We start from the raw sequence: 9,178 nt of genomic DNA, 5'->3' as shown, positions 1-9,178 counted from the left end.
TGAGTTGGTAATAAAGCTGTAGACACCTGAAGAAAAATCTTCATTAATGAGTAGACCTTCTCATATATGTTTCAGTTTTCTTATGAAACAAAACATAAACAACAAAAACTTCTAATTAAAGGAGGGGAAAATAATAATAACAGTAATATATATATTATTATTATTATTATATTATTGTATATAGTATATAATGTATACTAATTATAAGGACCTTTCACCTACTTTTTTGATCCTCGCAACCATCCTTTGTATGGGACAGATTTCAGTTATTCATTCCAATGAGGTATTTTCTCCATAAACACTGAAGGATGCCAAGAGAAGTTTGCTCTTGGACCTAGTTTTCATGGATTCTAAGAATAGGTGAAAAATGTTCTTTTTTGAACTTTACTTTCAGAAATTACACTCTTATAGAGAAGATGAGAAATGTCTGAAGTCTACTTTTGGATTGGTTGGAGATTTCTTTCTAAGTGACATTTTTAGTTGAGAGAAGCATTTCTTTGCTTTGCTCCCAGTCTTTGAAGAGGAAGTAGGTGTCGGCTGTCCAGTTGTAGGTGTTCTGCACATCAACGCTGGACTCTTGCCTTTGGAACCAACCATATCATGATTGAGGTTTGCAGAACACCGAGTCTTTCTCCCTGGTATCTTTGGGCTGGGTTTCCTTGTAGAAGTGGTAGATTGTTCTTCAGTGCTGATAGAAAGCTTCTACTTTTACTGGGAGATTTAACTCTTCTGTCGCATGTTTCACAAATAATCAACAATACGCTTTTGGAGTTTTTGTACTTTTTCACAATTTCTGCTTCTTTAAAACTGAGTGTATAATTTTCGCTTCTCGATGAAGAAGTTTCTGTATTTTGGGTGTCAGCATGGGCTTGGGTTTCAGATGCACTTGAGAGTTACCCAGCTCCAGTGACTGAAACAGCATGGACACTTTTCTTCAAAAGTGCTTTTATCATAGGAGACAACCGGCCTGGCCCTGGCAGTTAGCTTGTTTGTGCACCACAGCCTCAAGACAGTGAGTGCTTCTGCCTCATCCCGGCAGCTTCCACAGCTTCCGTGCTGTGGAGACCCTGTGGGGGAAAAAAGGAGTATAACTTTTCCTGTGGGTTTTTCATGTTAAGAAAGTCCCCTTCTGTTCCTAGGTTTCTGTTTTGTTTTTTTTTTAATCATGAAATGATAGATTTTTGTCAAATGCTTTTTCTGTATCAATTGAGATAATCATGTTTTTTTTCCCCTTTATTTTATTAATGTAGTAAATTACATGGATTGATTTTCTTATGTTGAACTATATTTACATTCCTGGAACAAATCCCACTTGGTCATGGTGTATAATCCTTTTAATATACCGTTTGATTTGGTTTGCTAGGATTTTGTTGAGGATTAGTTTCGTCTATATTCAAAAGGATATTGGTCTATAATTTTCTTTTCCTGTGTTGTCTTTATCTAGCTTTGGTATCAGGATAAGGCTGGCCTCATAGAATGAGTTATGAAGTAATTCCTCCTCTTCTCTCTATATATATTTGTATGCTGTATGGCGGGGGTCACATTTCATTCTTTTTCCACATGAGTATTCCTTCAATGCAGCACCATTTGCTGAAAATTTTTTGTTGTTTTTTTCTTGTTTGTTTGGTTTTTGGGAAGTGCCTGGACTTGGATTCAAACCTGGGTCTTCTGCATGGCAGGTGAGAATTCTAACTTTTCTTTTTTTTTTTTTTGTGAGTTTTAGAAAGATTGGTGTTAAATCTTTAAATGGTATAATTCACATTGAAATTATCTGGTCCTGGACCTTTCTTTGTTGGGAGGTTTTAAATTACTGATTTAATCTCTTTACTTGTTCAAGGTCTGTTAAGATTTTGCTTCTTCTTGTATCACATTAGGTAATTTCTGTGTTTCAAGGAATTTTTTACATTCCATTCTGGTTTTCTAATTTGTTGAAATATAAATTGTTCATAATAGCTCTTATAATCCTTTTTATTGTAAAATGTTAATAGTAATGCCCCCAGTTTTCTTCCTGATTTTAGTTATTTTTACCCTCTCTCTTTCCTTGTCATTTTGGCTAATGATTTTTTAAAATTTTATTGATCTTTTGATTCAAAAACCAACTTTTAGTTTTGTTGATTCTCTCTTTTGTTTTTCTACCTATTTCATTTATCTCTTCTCTAATGTTTACTATTTCTTTCATTCTGCTAGTTTGGGTTTAATTTGTTCTTCTTGTTCTAGTTTTTTTAGGTGTGAATTTATGTTATTGATTTGTGATCTTTTAAAAGAAGTATTTAGATCTAATATTTAGAACTATAGATTTCCCTCTCAGCTCTGCTTTTGCTGCATCCTATAAATTTTTGTTTTCATTCATTTCAAGATATTTCCTAATTTCCTTTGTAATTTCTTCTTTGATTTATTGGTTGTTTAATAGTGTATTATTTAATTTCCACATATTTGTGACTTTTTCATTGTTGCTTCTGTTATTGATTTCTAGCTTTATTCCCTTGTGGTCTGAGAATATACTCAGAATAAATCATTTCAAGATTTTAAAATTTATTAAGATTTTATTTGTGGCCTAGCATATGGTCAGTCCTGGAAACTGTTCCATGTTCATGTGAGAGCATGTGTATTCTGCTGTTGTCAGGTGGAGTGCTCTATATGTGTCATTAGGTCTAACTGGTTAATAATGTTGTTCAATTCCTCTATTTCTTTATTAGTTTGTTAAGCTGCTGGAATGCAATATACAAGAAATAGAATGGCTTTTATAAGTGAATTTAATAAATTACAAGTTTATAGTTCTAAGACTGAGAAAATGTCCAAATTAAGAAACCAACAAGAGGTTACCTTAACTCAAGAAGGGCTGATGCCATCTAGAACACCTCTGTCAGCTGGGTAGGCATATGGCTGGCTTCTGCTTGTCCTTTGCTCCTGGGCTCCATTGCTTTCAGCCTTTGTTCCTGTGGGGTTCCTCCAGGACTGGCTTTCATCTCTTGGCTTCCCTTGGCTCCCTCCAGGTTCTGGCTTGCTTAGCATTTCATGAGAAGGCACACGGCGATATCTGCTGGGGTCTGCCCATGTCTAGCATCTACTCTCTCTGTCAGCACTCCAAGCATCTCCAAACATCTGTGTCTCTATCAGCTCTGAAGCAACTGTTCTCCAAGCATCTGCATCTGTGTCAGCTTCAAAATATTTCCCCTTTTAAAGTACTCTAGTAAACTAATCATGACCCACCTTGAATGGGTGGAGTCATATCTTCATCTAATTAAAAGATCACACCCCAATTGGGCATGTCACATCTCTGTGGAGATAATCTAATCAAAAGTTTCTGCTTTACAATATTGAATGAGGATTAAAAAAAAAGACTGCCTCCACAAGATTGAGTCAGGATTTAAACATGGCTTTTCTGGGGTACATACTAATTTCAAACAGGCACATTGATCTTCTGTTTGGGTATTTATTAATTATTGAGCATGGTGCCTTGGCATCTCCAACTAATTTCTTTTAGCAATATCTTGTCATTTTCTGTGTACAAATCCTTTACATTCATGGCTAGATTTATTCTGAGATATTTTACTCTTTTAGTTGTTATTGTAATTGGAGTTTTTTTCCCTTGATTTTTGTCTTCCAATTGTTCATCACTTGGGTATAGAAACTTTACTGTTTTGGGGTGTTGATCTTGTCCCCTGCTACTTCGCTGAATGTATTTATTAGCTCTAGGAGCTTTGATGTGGATTTTTCAGGAATTTCTGTATATAGAATCATGTCCTCTGCAAATAGGGCATGCTTTACTTCTTCCTTTCCAATTTGGATGCCTTTCATTTCTTTCTCTTGCTTAATTGCTCTGGCAAGAACTTTCCATATATTGTTGAATAACAGTGGTGACAATGGGCATCCTTGTCTTGTTCCTGGTCTTAGAGGGAAAGCTGTCAGTCTTTCACCATTGAGTTATGATGCTAGTTGTCAGTTTTTCATATATGCTCTTTGTCATCTTAAGGAAGTTTCCTTCTATCCCTAGCTTTCTAAGGTGTCTTTACTAAGAAGTGGTGCTGGATTCTCTCAACTCTTTTTTGTATCAATTGAGATGATCATATGTCTTTCATCTTTATTCTGTTAATTATTGCTGTGTATTACATTATTGATTTTCTTATCTTAAACCAACTTTCCATACCAGGGATGAATCCAACTTGATCATGTATAATTCTTTTGATGTGCTTGGATTCTGTTTGGTAGTATTTTGTTGAGGATTTTTGCATCTATATTCACAAGGAATATTGGTGCTTAGTTTTCTTTTTTTATGGACTCCTTCTCTGGCTTTGGTATTAGGGTGATGTTGGACTCATAGAATGAGAATGTTTCCTCCTTTTCAATTTTTTTGAAGACTTCAAGCAGAATTGGTGTTAATTGTTCTTGGGATGTTTGATAAAATTCTCATATGAAACCATCTTGTCCTGAGCTTTTCTTTGTTGGGGTTTTTTTTTATTACTAACTCAATGTCTTTACTAGTTACCGGTTTGGTAAAATCTTCTATTTCTTCTTGAATCAGAACAGGCAGTTTGTGTATTTCTAGCAATTTGTCCATTTCATCTAGGTTATCCAATTTGTTGGTGCACGTTTGTTTATAGAATCCTCATACAGTCTTTTTTATTTCTGTGGGGTCAGTAGTAATGTTCCACTTTTCCTTTCTGATTTTGATTATTTGTGTCCTCTCTCTCTTTTTTTTCTGTCAGTCTAGCCAAAGGTTTGTCAATTTTGTTATTCTTTTCCAGTACCAATTTTCAGTTTTGTGATTCTCTCTGTTGGTTATCATCATACTTGGGAACATTTTTTGGTCATTTTTTCCATTAATTCTTTTGCTGCCTCTTTCTCTCCCTATGGTCCTTCTGGGACTCCAATGACATATCTGTTTGTATACTTAATGGTGTCCCACAGGTCCCTCAAACTCTTTTCATTTTTTTCCATATTTGTCTTTCTGCCCTTCATACTGAATTATTTCAAACATCTTGTCTTCCAGTTTACTGATCCTTTCTACTTCCTGTTCAAATCAGTTGTTGAATACTTGTAGTGAATTTAACATTTCAATTAGTGTACTTTGCAGCTCTAAAATTTCTGTTTGATTTCCTTTCACAATTTCCACAACTTTATTTTAGACATTTTCTTTATTTCCTATAATTCTTTGTATATTGATTCTTTTATCTTTTCGAATATATTTAAGACAGTTGATTTAAAGTCTTTGACTAGCAGTTCCAATGAATAATTTCCTCAAGGATGGTTTCTAGAAAATTATTTTTTCCCTGTAAGTGGGACATACTTGTCTGTTTCTTTGTGTGTTTTGTAATTTTTTATTGAGTACTGGGCGTGCTTAGTATTGTGTTGTCATAACTCTGGAAGTCAAGTTTTCCCATTCCTCTGGTTTGGGAGAAGTTTTAGTTGTTGTTGAAGGCTGGAGCTGTCTGTGTCTTTTTCAGAACTATTTTTTGTTCTCAAACAGGGAATGGAAAAATAAGATAAAAAAATAGGTACTGCCCCTTTAAAACTTTTTTTGCTACTTTTGCCTGAGGGGTGTTGGTACAAAGGCTGTCCTCATAGCTGGGCCCCCAGTGATCTGAAGTAGCTAATCAAAAACAGTGATCAGACCTCCCACATTTTGGAGGGCAAGGTCCTTATAACACACTCTGGTAACAGGAGTGGTTTGCAGTCTCCACTGCCTGCCATATGATTGGGGATGGGGGATGTGGTTGCTCTACCACACTGAGAAACATAATTCCAGAGAGTGCCTAGAGATTAAGCTAAAAGAGCAGAATGAGAGTAGGTGGTCTATATGCTATATTGAGGAGTTAAGGCCTTATTTTAATTTAGAGAGGAGTTGAGACTCTCTTAAGAAAAGAGGTCAAGATAAATGCTCCCAATAGAGGGAGCATTTTCAAAGATTAACTCAAAGATTAACTTTGAAAAGATTTATAATAATGAAATCAGAGCCATTTAGATAATTCAACTGGCTGGCACGTGATGATAGAATTTCATCTGTAAATTTGGGACTGAGATTAAATCTGAAGGATCAGCTGGAGACAGAGAAGCTGGCTAGTTGGGCATGTAATTGATCAGCTTTTTAATGCGTTTTTCTGTTTGTCAGGGATCTTGACTAAACAGGGCATAATTTTTCTCTCTGAATATTAAAACAACTCTTGAGCTAAGCAGGTTGTCATCTCATGGGGTAGCTAGACCTGTGAAGAACTATCATACAAGATAGAAGGATAACAGAAGGGTTAACAAAGACAGAAGCTTATTCCAGTTGGTATGTGTGTATGAATGGTCATGGCATGAGTGAGAAGCATGGCAAGAGGGTTTTGAGAATGTAGCATTTGAGCTTAAACTGAAAGGATGCCTTGGAATTATTCTGTCAAATTCGAAGAGAAAAAAACCCCAAACGTGCATAAATACGTGATAGGTGTTTTGACAAGGGGGGCCAGTGTGGATTGAATATGTAATGATGTGAACAATCTATTCATCAGAATTCCAAGTGACTGCTTTACACAAAAGAAGAGGAGTCAGAGGACACAAGGTTACACTTTCCAGGCAGTGTTGGAAAACAGTGAGGGTCACTGGTCCCAGAGGTGACAGCCAGGAAGTTCAAGGAGAGTGATATGGCAGAGAGGTAGGGTAATGTGTATGTGTATGTGTGTGTGTGTGTGTGTGTGTGTGTGTTTGTAGTTGTGTATAGGGAGAGTGGGAAGCAGGTAAGTGGAGGAGGGGAGAAAAATTGACTTTTGGCAATTACTGCTAGTGAAAAACATTTGATAAAGAGAGATTCTAAAGAAGATTCTCGGAGGCTTTCTGTATGGCATACTTTGTAAAATTCTCAAGCTCCCTTTTACTACCTTTAAGATTACGCTTCAATAATTTGGCATCAGATTTTGCTTTTTTGGTTGAATCGACATGCAGAATCAGATGGCCCAGTATATACTGAGTTTACGTATAATTTCTAACATGGGGACCAGAGAATTTTTAGTTAATTGAGGTGTATTTTCCTTTCCCAGGCCTGCCACACTCTATCAGTTATCTCTTGCTGTGTAACAAACCACCCTGGGACTTTATGGCTAAAAGTGGCAACTACTTTATTGCTTATTCTGTGGGTCAGGAATTTGGGAAGGGCTCAGTGGGTACAGGTCATAGCTTCATGCGGTATCAGCTGGGATGGTTTGGGCTGGAGGATCCAATATCGCCTCCCTCACATAACTAGAGCCTTGGTGCTGGCTGTCAGTGGGACATTTTGGTTCTCTTTCTTTTATTTTTTATTTTTTAACATGGGCAGTTACCAGGAATCGAACCCGGGTCCTCTGGCATTGCAGGCAAACATTCCTGCCTGCTGAGCCACCGTGGCCCACCCTATTTTGGTTCTCTTTCCATGCCACTCTGTCCTATGGCCTCTCATCCTTCAGGGTCTCTCTCTCCCTCTCTCTATCCATGTGTAATCTCTCTCTATAGCAGGAGAGCCTGTACTTCTTTACATGGTGGTCTGGTACCAAGATAGATCTGGTACCAAGATAGATTAAGTGGGAACTGCAAGCCTCTTAAAGTTTAGGTTCTGGAACTCACACAACTTTCTTCCTGCACATTTAATGGATCAAAACAAATATTAAGGCCAAACCAGATTCAAGGGGTGAGGAAATGGATATCACCTCTTGGTGAGAGATGATGAAAGATATTGTGGCCAGGATTTCCAACCCACTAAACTTCCTGACAGCATTACACGGGGCGTCTTTCATGGTCTCTGGCCGTGGCCTCCTTGTGAGTTTCCAGGTCCTGGGAGTATAGAGCCTTAACCTTGAATTCCACACTTGCTCAGTAGCCAACCCAAGCTAGTCTGTAGGGATTCCTGTGTGGATAGGACAGGGCATGGGGGTTGGGACGGTGTATAGTAAGATCTCTCTAGGTGTCCTCTTTTCCCTTTTAGGGAAGACTTAAATTTCCTAGAGACAAAATAAAGTGTCAATGGCTGAGAGATTCCAAACAGAGTGGAGAGGTTATCCTGGAGGTTATTCTTATGCATTAAATAGATATCACCTTGTTAGTCAAAATGTAATGGAGAGGCTGGAGGGAACTGCCTGAAAATGTAGAGCTGTGTTCCAGTAGCCATGTTTCTTGATGATGATTGAATAATGACATAGCTTTCGCAATGTGACTGTGTGGTTGTGAAAACCTTGTATCTGATGCTCCTTTTATCTACCTTATCAACAGACGAGTAAAACATACAGCATAAAAATAAATAACAGGGGAACAAATGTTAAAATAAATTTAGTAGATTGAAATGCTAGTGAACTATGAAAGGGAGGGGTAAGGGGTATGGTATGTATGAATTTTTTTCTGTTGTCTTTTTATTTCTTTTTCTGAATTGATGCAAATGTTCTAAGAAATGATCATCATGATGAATATGCAACTATGTGATATTGTGAATTACTGATTGCATATGTAGAATGGAATTATCATAAGTTCAGAATGTTTGTGTTTGTTTGTTGTTATATTTTTTTAAAAATGAAAAAATTAATAAAAAAAAAAAAAGAATTCACCACTTGGGGAAGTTGAAGTTTCCCCCTTTCTCACCATTCCTCCAAGGGGACTTTGCAAATACTTGTATACTCACTGTTCAAAGCACTCTGAGGGTTTATTGGGGCATCACTCTGGACAAACCTACAAAATCTTATCCCCTACTCAAGGTTCCATATACTTATGGTGTTCAGTTAAGCTGTCCACCATAAGTTATATTAGGAACTGCACTAGTCAAAATATAAATTTGTACCAGATAAACATTTTTTACTTTAGTCTCACACATAAGTTAAAATTTTAATTATTTAAATTAAATTAATTAAATTTATATATAATTTAATTATATAATCAATTTATTTAATTATAAATAATTAAATTTAATTATTTAAAATTTTAAAATATTAATTACCCTCTATTTTCAACACCCTGCAGTAATGAAATTCCTTTGTTCTTCCTCATGCAAAAACATTTTAAAATTTGTACATTTAGTCACTATCATTAAACACTCTAGGTATTCCTAGATTATACCATCTCAGTCTTTATCATCTATCTTTCTTTCTGATTTCATTTGTGCCCCAGCCCTCCTCCCTCTATCATTCTCACATTCAGCTTTATTCAGTGTTCTAACATAATTGTATTACAGTTAGGTAGTATTGTG

The 9,178-nt window shown here is 36.3% G+C and overlaps 1 pseudogene; it reads right to left on the bottom strand.

The window, feature by feature from the left end:
* Positions 1–336: 336 nt before the first annotated feature.
* LOC143675523 (UPF0711 protein C18orf21 homolog pseudogene) lies at positions 337–1,320 on the bottom strand (annotated as a pseudogene).
* Between the last annotated feature and the right edge of the window lie 7,858 nt (positions 1,321–9,178).

Source organism: Tamandua tetradactyla, chromosome 3 (assembly GCF_023851605.1).
Source record: "Tamandua tetradactyla isolate mTamTet1 chromosome 3, mTamTet1.pri, whole genome shotgun sequence".
In the NCBI taxonomy this organism is placed as follows: domain Eukaryota; kingdom Metazoa; phylum Chordata; class Mammalia; order Pilosa; family Myrmecophagidae; genus Tamandua; species Tamandua tetradactyla.
Note: the sequence above shows the minus strand (reverse complement) of the source record. Positions and strands in the feature narration are given on the sequence as shown.